The following is an 8,213-nucleotide window of genomic DNA, read 5'->3' as shown; positions in this document are numbered from 1 at the left end:
ATGTGACATTTCAGTGACACAGTGACTTCAACACAGGGCTGGCAGTCCAACAGGCTGTTGCACTTCTCTTTAGGCTGTCATTCTGCCAAAGTCTGAGCAGAGAGGAGCATCCAGCACAGCAGCAGTTCCTTATGGGTACCACAAAATTCAAGTCTGCTGAGCTCTGTGTGGCCAGCACACAGCATCACTAAACAAACAAACAGAAGAGATCATCCTTCTGGGGATGGGATTATGATAGTTGCCCCTACTCAAAACCCCTAAAGCTGCAAGCTTGCGTCTACAATGATTGGCTGATTATAAAGCCCGTCTCTTTGGTTTGATCTAAACACAAATCTGTAACAGAGACTGTTTACATTATTTTATTGTTTTTATACACATGTATGCATTAAAAAGAGTCAACGTGTACAAGAAACTATAAAGAACTCTAGATTCCTCATATTTTTCTGTGCAAGGAGTTGCAGAAACTTTGCTAGGAGACCTCCCAGCAATTTATAAAAACAGCTAAAGTATTTGCAAAAAGAAATCCCATTCTGAATGAGAAATATGATACATTTCCATATGCTTCAGCATTAAGTAAATGTAAAGTGAGTTTAATAATGTACTGTCCAATAACCACTCAGGCCAATGTGGCCCAATCAATATCCTAAATTTTCTCACATCTGTTGTCTCATCTTCTAGGACCATGTCTTTAGGGAAGGGGACTTCTCTTTTCTCTGTATTTTTTCAGCACCTTGCAGTTCTTGTCCATACCTGAGATACCTAAGCACTTCAGTATTGTTATTGCACAATGTTGAACGATTGAGCTGTATACTGTTATTGAGCCATATAAACACGAATACTTACCTAGTCTGAAAAGCATGTATTAGTACCACCCAGTCTGCAAAACTGTGTGACTCTACTACAACTAAAATACATAATCTGCTCAAATGTAAAGCACTGCCACAAGCAAAATGCTGAAACTGGCCTCATTTTCCTTTAATACTGCACTGACCTCTCCCTACAGCCACTGCCTGGCCTATTTGAAGTTCTCATGCCTAAAACCTACATGACTTGTTTGCTTTACTCCCTGGGGTTTCAGCTGTCATACAAAATAAGTACTGTGTCAGGAGAAGAATATTCTTGCCAAGCTTATAATATTCCAGACAAACTGAGAATTGTCCTGAGCTGAGATCTCACTTCCACACTTGAGAAATTCAGTCTCTTGTCTGAAGATGTGGTGTCTTAACACTAGGTGGTACCTGTATATATTTCCCTACGTACAGATTGTGTACTGTTTACTCTTAAGATAAAGGCTAAAACATTTTTTTTTCTAGGTGCCTGTGCACTCCTGCTACTGTTTGACACATGCTACATGCTCAGGTCAGTTCACGCCAAACTGGTGTTACCCGTCATATAGACTGGCCTGTAGGTCATCTGGATTATATTCTTTAGTCAAAAAACAGACGGTATGTTTCCTTTTTTTAAGGAAATTATAGGAACACAATCACAAGTTTTAATGGGATCTTTGTCATGCTTATTGAAGAGGTAGTCATAATTGTTATCATTTTCCTTGTTTCATTAGAGAACATCATGAGGCCGTGGTAAGTGATCCATTGATGGACTGTACCAAGCAGTGGATTTAATCACGTTTCAGTTTAAAGTGTTACTGTAAATGTTAGCTGTGAGAAGTGTTGAGGATTGAGAGTGGTCTGCTGATCCAAAAGTTTTGGAAACATCTAATGTAAAGAGCAACAATGCCTTAAGCTCAAGCTGCAACCTCTGGGGGTACTGGGGTTGTCTTTTCACTGAAAGTCTCTGTTGTGCCCAGCACAACAGAGCTGTTTGATAGCTGCTTCTTCAGTACAAATTAAGAGGAACATCAGCATCTGGGTCATGTGGGTGAATTCAACAGAAAATCTTTACAGAAGCATTTGCCATGTGGTCAACAGGCCCATGACATGGTATCCTGGTTTCCTCTTCATTCACCTGTGGAATACATGACTGCATCTGAAATGGGAGTTTCCAAGCCATTCCAGGAGATTAGATATGCATTCAAGTTTTATTCTTCTGTTCTGGAGAATAGAAATGGCTTGAGTACGAAAGTCTTATCCCAGGACAAAGATAAAAGCATCCTTCTTAAACGGAGGGTTTTATTTTTTAAGAACCTGGGACAAAGGGATTATGCCCTTCCTGAAGGGGAATTAGGGATCTTCCACAGCAGCTCTTACACCACTGGCTTCATTAGCACCCAGAGCTAAAACAGGAGGCTGGAGGAGATTACAGACCAACTAAATCTGAATTAAAATTAGCATTATAAAAGTTTCTAAACTGATTCTGTGAATTAGGCTGTGATCTTATTTACATGGATATTATTCAGGATAAGCACCAGAGTCTGCCTAGAGGATAATAACGCTACTACTAGCTAAACTACTATAATTGGGATCCAAATCTGAATTACTGGAGTTACTCCAGTTTCATACCAGTGAAAATGAGCAAATAATCTAGGCTTTCCTACCCCAATCCCCCATGGAAACCAGGACTGTAATGCTGAGCCAAAGGAATCCACTGCATTTTATAATCCAGGAGGTGGCCGAGTAATGTGTAGTTACTTACTTGTAGTTACTTACTTGTAGTTACTTACGTGTACTTACACCTTTGTCTCTTACTTTGTCACCTCTATTTTAGTAGTTACTTTGTTTATATTCTAAGCCTGATGTTATCTGAAACAATGGTTAAAAATAAATACATTATTAAACGACCCAAATATCTCTTCTAAAAAGCTGGCCATATTCAAATTTCTTAACCTGTTGCTCTGGGAAATATCTTTGCTTTAATGTCAAAATACTTAAACACATACTCTTACCTGTATGGTCTCCTTTCCCTGCTGAACACATAAAATCTTTGGGAACACGAGGAGTTGCCATATTGTAGTACAATAACAAAACCTAGCCTAAAGAAAGCAAACATTTTCAGACTGAAATTCAAGGCCTATTTTAAGGTCCACTAGAGGCAATAGTTCTGTGATGAGTCTATGGAGGATTTTTTTGGGGGCCTATGAAAAAAGAAGGCATTGGCACAGTGAGGATGTCTTGGTGTTAGGGATGTGTGGGTACCCACTGAAGATGCATATGTGATTCGCTTGGGCTCAAAGGTTTTCCAGGCTGCTGTGCATGGATATTTTACGTGGGCAGGTTAGCAGTGAAAGGGAGTGCTGAAAGGCAGACTATGGGGTGCAGAGCCATGGGGCTTCATCGCTGTCGCCTGGTCAGAGTTTCTCTTCAGAAGATAAATTATTACAAATTATGGAAAAAAATTAAATCCAACCTCTCTTCTGCCTGTTGAGCAGAGTCCCATGGTGCTTGTTGAAGTTTGTGGCTGAAATGGGACTGTAGGTAGATTTTGGTTTAATCTTGGCTCTGCTGAAATAGATGACAAAATCCTCACTGAACTGCAGGAGAGGAAAGACTAATACATTAAAATCCTTGTCCCTTAGTGGTTCTGCTTTGCAGAAGGCAGCATCATCGTTTGCTTAAAGCACAAGCAAACAGGCTCTTGCTGGCTGCAGTTTATTTTTGAGGATATGCAGAAGTACTTGCCACTCTGCCCATTTGCCTCCTGAAGTGAACACACTTCACTGTGCCAAGTTTTTCAGGAAACAGTACAGATAGATAGTGAAAACTAAATAATTCACACTGTTCCTAACTTCCCTAATGAGCAGTCTTCCCCCTCCATCTCCCTGTGAAGGCAGCCTGGTCTAGTTAGCCATCTTAAACCTTCTGCCTTGGTAAAACTGACTTTTGCAGCCTCCGCTGGGTTCTCCCCATTTTTCAGGGCAAACAGGGAGCAAAAGAGCTTCAGATTTCATTTCAGATCATGCTGTTCATCAGCAACAGGGGAGAAGCCAAAACTTTCAGTTTACCTTTTTGTGCTGTACCACCACTGATACCAGGGCATCCAATTGCTTATTTTCACCACTGACTTCACTCCTTTTTGAAGAATATTAGAAATACTTGTTACATAAGCTGTTGCATTAGAAGGTCATGGAATTTTGCAATATTCCATGCATCAGTTGGTATCTTTAACTCAAGGATTTTCAGGCTTTGGCATCACTAGCACTTATTTTTTCAGACCTTATTTCATGATATTTGGAAAAGCAAATTTGTAAGACTTGCCTTGAATGCATTCTCTTAATTCTCTGTTTGGTTACAGTCCCAGTGGATAGCATTTTCCAGTGCCTACTAAAGCATACAGAAGGGGCTAAACTGACACTTAGTTCAATAAGCTCAAACAACCACATAGAGTCTACTGAAGAGCAATATCCCACAAATTGAGTCTGTATTTTCATTGTATTCAGAATTTTTTAATTTCTTTGTTTTCTTTTTTTTAGGATTCAGAAGTGCTGGGTTGATCAAATTGTTACATATTTCTTCCTGGGTAAGTGGTAGTGAGTAGAGATTTCTGACAGTTGTATATTAAATGCAGGTGGCTCTGTGAATGCTGTTCCTGTCTGATACACTACATTAACCATAACCTGCAATTTCTTCCAAAAGAACTGGAATTAATTAAATTGTTTAATAAAACCTTACTTACCTGGATAAACTCATTTCTAGGTTGCATTTAGGTTCCTCTAATGCATCTTTCCAAATTATTATTTGTAACATAAAAAGCTAGAAGTGTTTACTTAGAAAACCAGACAATTCAGTGTAATACTGGTAATTGTCCAAGATTTTCCTTTTTCAGACTGAACTTTCTTTTATACCTTTTCTTGCCATATTTTGAATTGTTAAATATTTCATTTAGCATGAATTGATAACTTCATTCCCACTCCACTGCTAAATGCAGGACTCGAACACATACCTTTCTGCATAATTTACAGCTCAATGCAGCTCTTCTGAGCCTGCCTATAAAGATGTATTTGGACACTAAAGACATCCAAGTGGTTTCGGGGGTAGGCATATCTGGACACAAGCTTTTTTTTTGCTTTTTGCTGTTGTTTAGTTTAAAGCAACTCCACAGAGTAGAGTAAAATGCAGCATCATGGATCTATACCTTAATAAGATCATCTCTCCTTGGAAAGAAGGTTTGTAACACAGAAGCAATACAAAGCTGTTAAATTTTATCAGGAATACAAATCAAAAAGTATTATTTCACTTTTAAGTTTATTGTAAACACCATGCACAAAATTTTGCTGCTTTTAAACTTATTTTAAATGCCAGGAGAAAGCATGCTTGGAAGAAGATAACAGCTTCATCTTGTTTTCACAGTTAAAGAAAACCATGAAATTCTTTGTGAGAGTAGCTGAGGCACACAAAGCAGCCCCATCATTCCACGTGCAGCATCACTTATATCCATAAGCAGATTAAATTTTAAAAGTTCTCTCAATACCACTGACCAGAGGAGCAATGTCATTGTTAGAAAACACACGCACTGGTTACCTTATAATCAAATTTTCACTGCCCTTTCTGACAGGTTTTTAAGTTACTTAAGGGATCTATTTATATGTGGAAGCATCAACATCATGCAGTAAATCCAACCACAACTCAGTCACATATTTTATTAAGTTTAAGTTCAGTGAAAGTGCAGAGTAAACTAGGGCCCTATGTCTCTCAGTTACATCTGATTTGCGGTTGCTATAAAAAGGTCCACATGCCGCTCTTTCAGATGTGTTTTGGATTGAAAATAGGATTAATGTGCTAAAGTGTGATTAGAATGGTTAAACACGATTAATTGGAACAGACTTGTATTGCCAAGGGAGCTCCGCTGTTACTGGCCAGCCTCCAGTTTACCAAGTGAACAAAGCAGGCCAACTGTCCAAGTTTTTCCATGTCTTTGCTTATGTGCCTTTCCTTTGCATTTTCTCATAGCCAGCTTGTCTCAGAGCAGATTAAATACAGCTGAGAATGTTGGTCTAGGTCTGCAGCGAGGATCCTCGGGGAATAAGCAGGAACCTCAGGCCCAGACTTGGCTTCTCCAGCGCTGGTTGAAAACTGCCATGCACCTAGGGCAAGGGTCCAGGTGGATCGACTAGGGAGTGGGAGTAATTTGGGGTTTTTAAAATGATCTATTAAACCCCTGAACTTTAATCAAGCTGCTACCATACTGACAGCCGTGATTTACTTGCACATGGCTGCGAGGGGTAAAAGGGGCAAGGACTGCGGAGCACAGGCACTTGTCCCAAGCTTTAGAGACGATGCATGTGCTACACATACATGGATCCACCAAATTAAGACGTTGGTGTGTTTTTATCACAGGCAAATTCATGTGTATCTGTGCCACAGAAAATACCTTTTCTGTTTTGTTTGTGAGGTATCTGGCTGGACACTCAGCAAATCCTGACCCTCTCCACTAACTGATCTCCCCTGCCTTTTCCAAATGCAGATTAGAGATTTAAAGCTTAGGTAATCAAAGCTTTAAACTGATCCTGCCTGGAGAAGTCAGAATGGTTTAGTATATTGTTCTAAAACCAGAAATACCTCAGTGGTTTGTTGCATGAAGATATTAAAGTTTGCACAAATTAAACTCAGGAGTGCAGACATTTTGAGCTAAATTCCTGGCTATAAGCAACTAAAACCTTCATGGCAATTAAAACCATGTTTGATATTTTTTTTAATAACTGCAGGCGCAGTTCAAATCACAATGGGATTGCCTTTCCCAATAACTAAGTCATTGTACGGCTTGCAGAGTAACGCTGTTCTCCCTGGGAGCAGGTTTGGAAAACACACATAGGTGCACAAGATCTCCAAGACAGCATGCATATGCTTACACAACTGTCTTTCAATATTTAGTATCCTTTAGAAACTGTCTGACCACTGGGGACAAAAGGGTAACCATGTATTTGTCTGCTGGTGTTTGAGATCCTGAAGCAGTTGTCAGGAAAAAAAAAAAAGGAAGATAAATTCAGGGCTATTTCTTACTGCACTCTAGTTTATTTACGTGACTGTACATAAATTTCTATTTCTGTGAACAATGCAAACAGAGAGACAAACAGCATGCACAGTCCTAGCTCATAATTTACAAACTTGCCTTGGAGTCAGCTCAGTGTCAGTTCCCTCTGAAGGACACAGAGACAACCCTTTCACTTGCTTTCTGCTGGCTTTTCCTTTTTTGCCTTCCCATTCACCCTGCCTCACATACAGATTCTTAAAACAGGACTTACAGCTCCTGTGTTTGTGGTCTAGGAACATGTTAGCCAGCTCAGTTTCTGATCAGGCTTTTTTTTGAAGTCCATTGCATTGGGAGAATGATACCGCTTCAGGTGCAGAATGGGTGTCCTTCCACTTTCCATTTGAAAGGGTGCTTAACACACCACAGTACGCAGAACAAAAAGGGAGAAGATTCATAAGCGTCTTCACAAGCTTTCTACCTGCCATTACTGTAAAGCCAGCAACCTCCTTCAGCGTTGTGCAGTAAGCGCTGGTGGCAGAAATATCCTGGCAGAGGTCTGGTTTTAAGCTGCAGCCGCATCTGAGTTGAACTCCTAAGATTTTCTTTCATAGGTAGATTTAAAAATTAACCTTAAAAATTAACTCCAGCTCCAGAAGGAAACAACTGCAATTGCAGACATCCAACACATCACCACCTCTGTAGTCATCCATCTGCTCTTGAAAACACTAACCTACCCTCTTAGTGCCTGCAGTGGGTGACTCATCCACATAAAGATACTCTCAGTGTTTCCTTTTGTTAGTGCTGGTGAGTCATTAAAGTCTTCTTGGCAAGCTGGGATCATGCCTTTCATTCCCAGTCGTTCAAGCACGCCTCTGCAGTTCACCAAGCCTGCCACACTACCCTGACAGGTACCCTCCTAGTTACATTGTCACCCATCTGTTAACACCCTCCCTGTCGAGCTTGTTAGCCTCACGCCCAGAGCGCAAGGCCACGCATTCTCCAGGAGAAAAACACTTCCAGTAATGAAGGCAAATACACCCTGTCAAAAAGGCCCGTTGAAAGCAAGTTTCCAAAGCCCATACAAAGGCCAGTGTTTACATCTGTGCTGTGGTACAAGCTGGAAATAACTATTATTTTCCAAACTGCTATTGTAACTACTGCTGCAGCCTGCTAAAATAAGTTTTAAGAACAGAAATCCTGCTGTCAGATGGGTAGGATAGCTCCTCACCAAATTCGTGTATTGGACAATTACAAAGACATCAGGCCATAACAATACGTGCACTGGGTCCAAACTTCCATGCAGACCCATGTCATGTCTTAACACCAGTTACATTTTTTCATAACCACAA

Source organism: Lathamus discolor, chromosome 6 (genome assembly GCF_037157495.1).
Source record: "Lathamus discolor isolate bLatDis1 chromosome 6, bLatDis1.hap1, whole genome shotgun sequence".
NCBI lineage: Eukaryota > Metazoa > Chordata > Aves > Psittaciformes > Psittacidae > Lathamus > Lathamus discolor.
This window is presented reverse-complemented; position numbering follows the sequence as displayed.